This window comes from Phocoena sinus, chromosome 19 (genome assembly GCF_008692025.1).
Source record: "Phocoena sinus isolate mPhoSin1 chromosome 19, mPhoSin1.pri, whole genome shotgun sequence".
Taxonomy (NCBI): Eukaryota; Metazoa; Chordata; class Mammalia; order Artiodactyla; family Phocoenidae; genus Phocoena; species Phocoena sinus.
In genome coordinates this window covers 57,697,432-57,710,123 of record NC_045781.1, presented here as the reverse complement: position 1 = coordinate 57,710,123, position 12,692 = coordinate 57,697,432, and positions in this window count along the sequence as shown.

The window sequence follows — 12,692 nt, the reverse complement described above, 5'->3', positions numbered from 1 at the left end:
GGAGACCAGCCCACTTGTGTTCAAATGTTGCATTACGGTTCTCTCTCTCTCTCTCTCTCTCTCTCTCTCTCCCTCTCCCCACTCCTCCCTCTCTCCCCCTCTCCCCCCGCCCTTCCTCTCTCTCCCGCTCTCTCTCCTAGGGGAACAAAATTTGCCATCCCAAATGTCTCTGGCCTGGGAATTATTTCCAGCTGAGAACAATAAGGCCCAAAAGACTCAGGAAGAGGCATTGATCTTCTGTCTTAGCTTACTGAATTAGAATTTAGACAGAGGGCCTGTTTCAGGAATAGTATGGTCACCAGAGATTTGCACAAGGAATGAGGCCAGGTGTGGTGAGGAAACTCAGACTACAGTCCACTCTGTGTCCCATTGTCTCTGCAGGCTCAGCAAACATTTGTTTACCAGACATGTGCTTTTCCATCTCCCTGTGAATTCCCTCTCTCCCCTTTGAGGTCCCAAACCACGACCCCAACATCCTCATTTGTCTTTACCTGAAGGTGGTGTTTAAAGTGAGGGCTTCAGCCATTTTGGCAAGTTACTCAGTTTTTCTGGGTGATGTTATGAAATTCTGTCTGATTTTTTTCCTCTTAATCTGTCTCATGTCAATTTACCTCTTAGACCAGCCAAAAGAACCTAGAAGGTGTTACCGAACTGAAATTGGGTCCCCTCACCCGCTGTACAGCAAAGCCAATCTACTGACACCAGGCTGTGGTGAAGGAAAGTGTAGTGTTTATTTACTGATTGATTTTTCATAATTTTTATTGAAATATAGCTGATTTACTGTATTGTGTTAGTTTCAGGTGGAAAGTACAGTGTTTATTTGCAGTGTCAAGCAAGGAGTACGGGCAGCTCACGCTCAAAAGACCCAAACCCCTGATGGCTTTCAGGAAAGGGTTTTTAAAGGCAACATTTGGGGTGAGGGTTGCATCTTGTGGACTTGCCTCTGATGGGTTGGTGGTGAGGCAACAGGGTGGTGTCCCAGGAATCTCAGTCATCGGCCTTCTGGTTCCAACAGGGCCAGGGGTCTCAGCATGTAGTCACCATCCTCCACCTGGGCGGGGGTTCTTAGTTTCTGCAGAACTTGAAGATATCCGTCATATTATTATGTACATCCCTTGAGGAGGAGCTAGGGTTCTGTTTATTGTTAGGGCTCTCATTACTTTTCTTGCTTAACTGCTTTTCCTTTGTTCCTGTGTCCCCCCACTTCCCTAATTAGTAACTGTTTGAGTCCGCTCTCTGGAACTCAGGGAAGACTCAGGAGACTAAAGCCTTTTTTACAAATAAGAAACAGGGGACACAGAGGGGCTTTTGTACCCAGAGGGCCCCACAGGGCCCTGCTCATTTTCACAGGGTAGAGGAACATTTCTTCTTCCTCGACACTCCCTCTTCTCTTCCTTCTGTTCCTTCTTTTTAGTTATTTATTTTTTGGCCACCCCGTGAGGCTTGCTGAACCGTCACTCTTGGTAGTGAAAGCACAGAGTCCTAACCACTGGACCACCAGGGAATTCCCTGTTCCTGCTTCCTTTTTTTTTTTTTTTTTTTTTTTTTTTGCGGTATGCGGGCTTCTCACTGTTGTGGCCTCTCCCGTTGTGGAGCACAGGCTCCAGACGCGCAGGCCCAGCGGCCATGGCTCACAGGCCCAGCCGCTCCATGGCATGTGGGATCTTCCCGGACCAGGGCATGAACCCGTGTCCCCTGCATCGGCAGGCGAACTCTTAACCACTGTGCCATCATGGAAGCCCCCTTCTTCCTTTTGTAAAATTACACATCACAAAGTACACCGTCCGCAGTGCATCATGGGATGAGTTGGGACAAACACATACACTGAGTAACCCAACTCCACATAAAGATACCGAACATTACTAAAAAGCCTTGAAAAACAGATTCTGGCTTGGCAGATCTTGGGTGCAGCCCAGAGGTCCTTAGTATAAGGGGTCCCTGGAGGGTGCTGTGGGGATCCAGTTGGGAGGTGCTGGTCTGGGGCCAGGATCCACAAGCCCAACCATGGACTAGCCCCTGGGTCTCACTGTCTCCCACCCTCTCCTCACATGCACACCGTGCTCTCAGCCCCAGGCCCTGGAGTGAGCACCCTCCAGCAGGTGTTGATACGATCCATCACAGCCTGTCGGCCTGGACCACGTGGGGACTGCTATCATTTGAGCAGGTGCAGTCACGGTCACTTAGGGCGCTGGGACCTGCCTGACCAGCACAGGGGCAGCTGATGGGGACCCACAGACTCCTTTTCCCCACACACACACTATTTTCAAATAATATGCATTAATATTCAAAGATCGGGAAACTTCACTTTAAAAAATGACCAAATTTCTAATTTTTTTTTGTCTCAAAACAAAAAACAAAAAAACCCCAAGGATCTAGCAATGTCAGGCTGTCCGTCCGCAGGGACCGAAGTGGCTGGAGCACACAGCAGCTGCCCTGGTATGTAACCATCACCTCTACCTGCCCACTCAACTCATTTCTCTTCCGGGTCTGGCCCCTGGAGACATGTGAGATTTCAACTCCCGGGCCATATAAAAACCATCCCTGAGAAAGCGGTAACCCACATAAGGCCACCACATCACAGGACCCCTGGAATAGGGTGACATGTGCCCCGGTCCAAACACCTCTCCTCCCTGGGGCCTGCCTGCGGCTGGCGGTGCAAATGGGCCATAGGTGTAAAGTCCCCAGATAGGAACGAGGGAAGGTGGAATGTATTGATTGGTCTCACCCAGGATCATTTACCAGGTGAGACTGGGATGGAGACTAAACTGTGTGAGCATCACCACCTTCCTTTTCTGTGCCAGTGACAGACAGAAGCAGGGGATTACAGCTCTCTTTCTCTTGCAGCCAGGGTTTACCAGTCTCGGCTATCGACATTTGGGGCTGAATCACTCTGTGGCCGGAGGGGGGAGGAGAGTGACCTATGCATTCACTGTAGGAGCTGAGCAGCATCCCTGACCCGGCCCCACCAGATGCCCTCCTGCGCCCCCCGCACCCCCTGCTGTGACAACCAAAAATATCTCCAGGCACTGCCAGGCACCCCGCAGATGCCATTCAGGGATTGAGACAGGACCAGTTGATTAGAGCTGGCCCAGGTGAAGCCTCTTTGCCGTCCTGCGGGGTGCGCGGGTCCTGGTTTGCATATCCGTGCTCGATCAGCGTGACTCCCTCCAGGACCTCGCTGCATCAGACCAACATGCAGATCCCACGCTTGGCTCTGCAGCCCCGCCCTTCAGTGTGGAGCAGTGATTCGGAGACGGGCAAAGGTGGGCACCTGTCAGAGCAGCTCCAAGGAGCGCTGGCCCCGTTACAGCCGGTCTCCATTTACTCGAGGGCCGGCCTGGGCAGAGACGATGGAGCGTGTTCTGTTGAGAAGGAAGCCCCCAGGGCCACGTTCATCTCCTCGCATCAGTGAACCCGGGAGCCAGGTTAAGCCTCCGGCGGCCTCTTCGTCCCCTCCCCCTCGCGCAGAGGCTGCCTGCCGGCTGATGCAAGAGGCTCCGGGATTGCGTGGCTTCTTTCCCCAGAGCGGCAGTTCACGTGGGACGTGCGAGTGAACCGCCTGCTGCCGCGGTCGCGCGCACAGGGAAAGCGCAGGCGAGGGGTGGCGCTGCCGGCAGTCTGCTCGGCGGGGAGTTGGAGGGGCTCGGCTGGAATTCTGCAAGAGGGGGACCACGGAGGGACCCTGCGTCCTCCTGGAGCCCTTACAAACGCTGTGGGCATAGAAGGGAGGAGGGGAAGTCAGAGTGACTGTGTGCGCATCTCCCCAGGCACACCGTCAGAGAGGGGGTGGTGGGGAGGGGCGACGTCCTCAAGAGGGATAGAAACACCGGCTTCAGCAGCCCCGGGGACTGTGGACGAGGCTCAGATCCTGGACGCAGTGGGGCTTTCTAGACGTGGGAGCATCGTGCCTGCAGAGAGAGGGGCCGGGTGGACTTGATGCTGCCCCTGCACGGCAGGCACGCGCCTTTGCTTAGCTGTGTGTTGGGCGGGGCCTCTGACGCCGGTTAGCTGTCCTCCGTGTCACCATTGCCTGAATGAAGAGAACCGGGCAATGGCAGGAGTTCGGGGGCTGTGCCCTTTGTCACAGGGGTGCACGCCCACCACACGAACATTTGGGCTGGATGCACCTGGGGGACGGGGGCGCGTACGTGGTGTACGGGCGACCGTACGCGGTCGAAAAGCACCCCGGTCTCCACCTCTAGATGTCATGGCACTGCCCATCCACCCCAGTACTGACAATCAAAAATGCCCAGTGTCCTGGGGGTGCCAGCCTGGAGGCCCCGAGCACAGCCCAGTGAGCTGTCCTTTCCTCCTCTACCCAGTGGAATGTCCCATCCCGTCCCTCAGCCCGCCACGTCCACATCACCCTGTCCCTTGAGCTTCTTGGCCCTGGCCTCTCTGGAGCCTGGCCGCCCTCTGCCTGGGATCTGCTGCTCTCCTCGGGGCTGGGCTGCTGGGAGGAGGCTCCTGCCAGACGTCCACAGGAGGGGAAGCTGGCACCCGCCGCCTGATGTGAATACAGACTCTTGGTCCTCTCGGAGGTCTCCTGAGAGGCCCCCAGCACCTGCTTGGTTGTCTGGAACATGGACATCTCCCTCTCAAAAGTCAGATTTCCCTAGAAAGCGGAGAAGACACGCTATGGCCTCTGTCCCGCGGCAGGCATGGTGCTGGGGGCTCCGGGGGCTCTTTCCCTTCCGTCCCACCTGAGTGAACCACGGGTGTTAAAGAAAACATGATTTCATCACACGTGCTAAAGATGGTGAGGCCGACCCAGGGCCGTCGCGTCGCGGTGGGTGTAGGGCCGCTGCAGTGGGGCTTGCAGGAGGGGAGAGCGCTCAAGTCTGAATACAGCGTCAGCAAGTGGGGTGTTGCGGCCAAGGAGCAGGTGGGGGTCGTTGGATGGAAACATTAATAGTAGGAAGCATCAGGGATGGATGAGGGAGACTCTGGCTACCCAGACCCAACACTGAGCAGGCTTCTGGCTAAAACTGGTCTCTCGAGGACATGCCCAAGGACGAGGCCTTGTTGAAAAAGTGCTCAGAGGCGCCTGACTGGGGCTTGGTCCAGGGAGAGCCCCTGCCGCAGTGCGGAGGCCGTCTGTTACCTCTGTTACCATCACTACTCGGGAAGAAGTGGCACTCGGGGAGCCCGGGTCACTGGCTGCAGGCCCCCAGCGCTGCAGCTGGGCAGGCATATGAGGCCGGCAAGGCCACGCTGGGCCCAGGCGTGTCCCCGTGAAATGTTGGCGTCCGGTGAGGGAGGGACGGGAGGCCGGGTTTCCTCTTTCTGCCCCGCACTCCCCCGCCATCAGGCCCCAAGATATGGAATACAGTGGACAACCCTTACTCGACATCCCTCAGGGGTTTTCGGGGAGGCGGAATGAGGATGAGGCCTTTCTCACCAGTGCTACAAGCTGTTGCTCTCCCTTCAGTTCCACACCAGCAGGGCCCTGGCGGGACAGGCGGCCTCCAAGGACGGCAGCCTAGGGACCGCCCTTGGAGCTGAGGGCCCTGGGGGCGGGCAAGGGCAGGAGCAAGGACACCCCCAGGTGCCTGCAGCGGGTAGGGGAGCGGGGAGACGCAGCGCCCAGCCTTTCAGGTCCGGGTAGAGCAGGCTGCGTCACGACGCCAGGTGGCTCCGGGAAGCTGGGGTCACCTGGGAAGAGGGTCGGGAGGGGCACACCCGCTTGCAGCAGACGCACACAAAGATCAGCGGGGCGGGGTGGCTACTGGGTTCCGGGTCGCGGCTCCTGTGCGTCGTCCCCAGCAGCAGACTTCAAAAGGGCTCCCCCGGGGCTGGACGAGGCCGGGACGAGCAGTGACTACAGACCTGTGCCCGGGAGGTCGGGTGAAGTCCTGGCCCGTGGGCCGCAGGGCCTGGCGGACAGCCTGCCTGGTACCCTCCTCCACGCTCTCCTGGCACCCGGGCCTGCCTCTGCCGGCACGCTCCTCCGGCTCGCTGTTCGGCTGAGCCCCCCGGCAGCCGGAATGGGCCAGGAGGAGGGAGGGGCCCCGTGGTGACTGAGCAGCAGACGCGGTGGAGGTGTGATGGGAACGGTGGTGGAGCGCTCATCCGAAACGGACACTCCCCACCTCCTCCTTTTTTAAGATTCTTACTTTCTCACGTGGACCATTTTGAAGTCTTTACTGCATTCGTTGTTACAATATTGCTTCTGTCTCACGTTTTGGTTTTTTGGCCACAAAGCATGTGAGAGCTCCCCGACCAGGGATTGAACCCGCACCCCCTGCATTGGAAGGTGTAGTCTTAGCCACTGGGCCGCCAGGCAAGTCCCTTCCCCCCTCCTTCTGTCTGTAGTGAGGCTTCTACTCAGGGCCGCCATGTACGGTGGCACAGACTGTGCACTGCACAGAGGCTCCCTGGCCTGGACTTCCTTCATCAGAGGACGGGGCACCTGCGTCTTTGTACAGAGATGCTGTCCGCTACCTAAGCCTCCTGTGGGACTGTGCCCACCCAGAGGGGCTCTTTTTAACAACAGATCTCCCCAAGGGGAAGACTTTTGTAGTTCTCGCCAAGCCACCTGCTCCAGCTATGGCCCCAAGGTTACTGGCTTAAGACAATTGATTATGAGGGCTCCTGGCTCTGGGCAGTTGGGCTCGGTGGGTGGGTCCTGCTCAGGGTCTCACACAGCTGCAACCACGGGGCGGGTGGATCTAGTGTCCTCTCCCAGCTTCTTGGTCCTGGGCTGGCATGGCGGGACGTGCGGGGGCTGGGCGGGCATCTCTCTCTGCATGCAGCCTCTCCATGGGGCCTTCCAGAGGCTGGCAGTCTCACGGTGGTCAGACTTCTTACAGATCACTTCCTCCAGATTGTATTCGTCCAGCAGCTACGGAGCGCACCCACATTCAAGGAGAGGAGTTGTAGGCCCTACGGACTTTGCGTGCCTATGTTAATCCACCCTGTACCACGTTGGGGTGGCAGCCCAAGGCAGGACCCCGTACTAGGACCTGAAGGGACCTCAGAATGAGCAAAGTCCCACCCCTTTCACAAGGCTCTAGCCTCGTCAGATAGAGGAGCGTTCCTGGAGGGGCAGCTCGGATCACAGGGGATGTCGCTGTGCCGGGACAGGGTGTCCCGTGCAAGGCCTGGTGGCCCCTGGCGGGGGTAGGAAGGTGGGGTCTTGAAATGTGAGGGGAGTTCTGTCCTGTGTTTACATTCCACCTCTGTTCCATCCGCTGGGATGGACCAAGCCTCACAGCTTCCCAGGTGTTAAGGGCAGGGCTGGGAGCTGCCTCTGTGAGAGCGGTGGGGAAGGGGGCTTCCTGGCAGAGGTGGTCAGAGCCTCGGGAACCCACGGAACTCAATTGTGACAGTGGGAGCAGGGAGGGGCGCAGGGAGGAGGAGGGAGGCTGCGAAGAAGGACCAACACCGGCCAAAGCAGGGAGGCCGGAGCCCTGGGGTCCAGGAAGCAAGCAGTTCCCTGGCCGGGGAAGGATCCCTGCTTGTGACCTTGTCCACCACTCCCACCAGGTTGTGCTGGAACTTGTCAGATTGGGAGGAAACGGCCGAGAGGACGTAGACTCTGTCCTGTCAGATGTTCGGCCCTCCTGGCGGGCACCCCGGGCTGCCCCGAGGTGCCGGGGTGTGGAGGCACTGGCCCCTTGGATGGGGGTAGCCCTGGTCCACGGCTGGTCTAGGGGACTTTCTGACAGGGCCACGCAGAGCCTGGGGGAGGGAGGTCCACACCCTGACAACCTGCTAAGGGGTGAGCGCCCGAGTCACACCCGTGGAATCAGCAGAGGTCCACCTGCCTTCTCCGGGCTTTCCAGGGGACCTGCAGCAGGCAGCCGCGCTTGCCACGGCTGTTTCCTGACCAGGCACCTCTAATCGGGGCTCCTGCGGCAACTTGGCCTGCCCTCCAGCCGCGGGTCACAGCAGCCACAGAGTTGGAAAGGCAGCCTGGGAGGTCTTCTTAGTCGAATGTGCTCTATTAGAAAGAAGAGTAGACAGAGGCCCAGAGAGGGGAACTGTTCATCTAAAAGCCACGGTTACAGCTCCTCTCGTGTTAAGTTTGCTATAAACGCAAACACTACAGAAACCCAAAGTCCTCGGCGGCGAAGTTCCCTCCCTCCCCCTCCATCCTCCTCCCCGTCGGGTCCTCAGAGGTAAACCTGGCTTCTCTCCCGGTAACATCTCCTCTGAGGGCTGGGGAGGACAGCAGTCTGGCTCTTCTTCTGGGGGAAGCTGTGAAATTAAAGCGTCCTCCACCCTCAGAACCTTGTGAGCACATGGGTAATTGTGCATTTCAGAGCAAGAGTGAGGCTTCTAGGGACAGGTTCCCTAAATAGCTCAGTATTGCCTCTCTTTCGAGTTTGGTTTGGTTTGGGTTTTTAAGAGCTGCTGTAACGAATTACCATAAACCGTGTGGTTTAAAACAATAGGAATGGATTCTCTCACAGTCCTGGGGGCCAGAAGTGTGAAGTCCAGGTGTCAGCAGGTCTGAGCTCCCCCCAAATGCTCCAGAGTAGAGCCTTCTGTACTGGTCAGGTTTCTCCAGAGAAACAACCAACAGGATGGCTCCATATACAGAAAGAGATTTATTCCAAGGAATTGCTCATGTGAGTGTGGAGGCTGACAGGCCCCAAGATCGGCACCCTGGACACCCAGGAGAGCTGTCGTGTGGTCCCAGTCCAAAAGCCAGCACGCTTTAGACCCAGGAAGAACTGATGCTTCAGGTTCCAAAGGCAAGAGAAAACTGTTGTCCCAGTTCAAAGGCCATCAGGTAAGAAGAATTCTCTCTTACTCAGTGGAGGGTTGGCCTTTTTGTTCTGTTTAGGCCTGCAACTGATTGGATGAGGCCCACCCACATTATGGAGGGCAATCTGCTTACTCAGTCCACCAATCTACTTTTTTTTTTTAATTTATTTTTGGCTGTGTTGGATCTTCATTGCTGTGCACGGGCTTTCTCTAGTTGCGGCGAGCGAGGGCTACTCTTCGTTGCAGTGCGCAGGTTTCTCACTGTGGTGGCTTCTCTTGTTGCGGAGCACGGGCTCTAGGCGTGCAGGCTTCAGTAGCTGTGGCTCGCAGGCTCTAGAGCACAGGCTCAGTAGTTGTGGTGCACGGGCTTAGTTGTTCCGCGACATGTGGGATCTTCCCGGACCAGGGCTTGAACCCGTGTCCCCTGCATTGGCAGGCGGGTTCTTAACCACTGCGCCACCAGGGAAGCCCCCACCAATCTACATATTAATTTCATCTAAAACACCCTCAGAGAAACACTTAGAATAATGGTTGACCAAACTGCTGGGCCCAGTCAAGGTGACGAATAAAATTAATCTTCACACCTTTCCTGCCTCTTCCAGCTCCTGGGGGCTCCTGGTGTTCCTTGGCTTGTCGCTGCATCTCTCCAATGTCTGCCTCTGTCCTCACGTGGCCATTGGAAAATCCAGTGTCTCTGCATCTCAAACTTCCCTCTTCTGCCTCTTTAAGGACACCAGTCATTGGATTTTGTAACTTGATCACATCTGCAAAGACCCTGTTTGCAAATAAGGTCACATCCCCAAGTACCAGGGGTTAGGACTATGGACATGCCTTTCGGGGGACACTAAATCCAGTGAGGGTGGGCCCTAGATCCAATCACTGGTGACCTTATATAAAGACACGTGAAGACACAGAGAGGAGGAGGCCTTGTGAAGATGGACAGAGATTGGAGGGATGTAGGTATAAGCCCAGATGCCGAGGACTGTCGGCCACCAGAGCTGGAAGGGTTAAGAACGGACCCTCTCCTAGAGCTTTTAGAGGGAGCACAGCCCCGACGACACCTTGATTTTGGGCTTCTGGCCTCTGGGATGGGGAGATAATCAGCTTCTGTTTTTTCAAGGCCCCCAGTTTGTGGTAATTTGTTCTGGCGGCCCCAGGACACTCAGACACCCTGTTGGTTCCTATTTCTAATATGTTCCTTTTTCTTTCTTTTTTTAATTGTAGTATAGTTGATTTACAATATTGTGTTTCAGGTGTACAGCAAAGTGATTTATATATATTCTTTTTCAGATTATTTTCCATTATAGGTTATTACAAGACGTTGAATATAGTTCCCTGTGCTCTATGTTAATTACTTGTTGCTTCTTTATCTTATGTATGTCTAATATATTTCTGGTCCCTTTAATCTCTATGCCGACCTTGTTCGTTCTGTGTTTTCCTTGCCATTTGTTTCTGTCTTGGGTTTATTGTGAAATCAGGCTAACAGGAAAGTATCTGACTTTTTAAAAAAAATTTTATTTATTTTATTTATTATTTTTGGCTGTGTTGGGTCTTTGTTGCTGCACGCGGGCTTTCTCTAGTTGTGGCGAGCGGGGGCTACTTTTCGTTGTGGTGCGTGGGCTTCTCATTGCGGTGGCTTCTCTTTTTGTGGAGCATGGGCTCTAGGTGCGTGGGCTTCAGTAGTTGTGGCTCACGGGCTCTAGAGCGCAGGCTCAGTAGTTGTGGCGCACGGGCTTAGCTGCTCCGCGGCATGTGGGATGTTCCCGGACCAGGGCTCGAACCCGTGTCCCCTGCGTTGGCAGGCGGATTCTTAACCACTGTGCCACCAGGGAAGTCCCAGTACCTGACTTTTTGACCAAAAGAACTAGAATCATCTTTTCTGATTATTTACGCACATGGACAGCGGTGTCTCGGGGCAGCTAGACAGCAGAAGGGTGAAGGTGAAGGGACAGGCCGTGGAGGACCACCCTCCTGGGCCTTCACCATCACCCGTGCCCACTCACCGCCCCCCACGCCTCTGACTCCGGCCCAGAGCTTCCCCGTCAACACAGGGACCAACGGCTGCTGGTCAGCCAAGACCCCATCCCCTCCTGCCCGCCTGCCGTGGGACCCTCAGCTGTTTCTTCCTCTCTGTGCTCTGTGACGCAAAGCATGTCAGCAAACCTGGGCTCCTGGGTACTCAGCTTTCTCATCTAGACCACACCAGTGGCCTCCTGCCATGTGTATTAGTTTCCCTTTGGTGTAATTACCACCAGTGTCGTGTCTTAACACACACAAATTTACTGTCTCACCGTCCTGAAGGTCAGGCGTTCAGTCTGGGTTTCACGGGGCTATAATGAGGGGATCGCAGGGCTGGTTCCTCTAGAGGCTCCAGGGGAGGACCCTCTGCCTTTTCCAGCTTCTAGAGGAGCCACATTCCTTGGCTTGCAGCCCCACACCGCTCCGACCTCTGCTTCTGTCCTCACCTCTCCTTCTCTGACTCTGACCTCCTGTCTCCCTGATACAGACCCTCGGGATGACATTGGGACCCTCGGACAACCCAGGGTTGTCTCACCTCAAGGTCCTTCACTTAATCCCAGCTGCAGAGCCCTTTTTGCCGCGTGAGGCCGCACAACCACAGGTTCCTCCTGGGGTCAGGTCGTGGTCACCCTGCCCACCTCCCCAGCCTGCTGTCACCCCACAGTGGCCAGAGTGCCCTTTCTCCAGACGACAGGCCCTTTCATGTCACAGCCCAGCACTCCTTGGTGCTTAGAACAAAATCCAAACCCCTCTCTATGCCCATCACCCATGGGAGGTGGTCCTGTCCCCCCGCCTACCCCGCATCACAGCACAGCAGCCCCTGACACCCAAGTCACTCCAGCAGGACCCGTCCTCAGGAGCCTTCCCGCCCCTGCCCTGAAGGAGGCCCCGTCCTGCCTACCAGGCTGCCCTGTTTCATTCATTCCCCCATTTATCATTGTCCCAAACTACCTGTGGCTCCGTTCACCTGTTCCTGTCTGTCCTCCTCCGAGGACCAGCTGTGAGTTCCGTGAGAGCCGAGGCCTCTGTGTGCCCAGAGCGTGCCGACCACACTCACCAAATATTTGTAAAGCAACGAGGAATTCCAGCAGAGGCTAAAGCCGGCCCATCACCGGTCTTGGCACGGAGCATTGTCCAGTTCCCGGCCAGTTACTCAGACACACAAAGAGCTCTTGGCCTCGGCGGGGGAAGAACAGAAGGGGCAGTGTCCTGTGTAGAGGCTCAAGTCTCGGCCTCTGGGCGTTCACTGTGCCACTTCAGCAAATGAGGTTCCCTCCGACTGTAACAAAGCGACACCAGGAGCGGAGACGCTGTGCTCCTCTCTTGTCCCCCCTCCGCCCCCATCGTCTGGGAACCTTGCTCGTTTGACCTCCACCCCCAAATCTGAGCTTGGCCTTGGCTACCGGCAGCAGGGAATAATATTTATTGGCGCCGCAGCTTGGCCGAGCTCTGTAACGACGAGATAAATGGCACCCGCATCTTGGCGGTAGAGTGTGGCTGGTTCCTCCGGGTGGGAGAGCCTTGGGAGCGTGGAGGGTGGCGATGCTCAGAGACAAATGGCAGCCACGCCCGGGAGGCGCGCACGGCCAGGTCCCAGCACGTGTGCCATTCCTGCCCTCTGTCCCAGGGACCTTCACACAGTCTCGCGTGGCTGTTAATTATAGCGAGTTATACGATTACCTCCAGAGAATGCAATGTTGCATGATTTAGCCTAGGGCTGAAAAGATGTGTCCACCAGCCAAGTAGATGGAAGGCCAGGGAAGCAAAAGTCTTCTCTGAGTTAATAGAAGTGGAAACCCTAATGTGAGTTTATTTTCATTTGCTCCCCCAGGAAGGAGCCCTCTGGTGTCCTGGAGACCCCCAAGGTGCCCGGCAAAGAGGCCAAAAGCAAACACCCAATGAGAAGGACTCGGCTTGCTTTACACGGGAGAGGGTCCACGGTGCCCAAGAGGGTCACA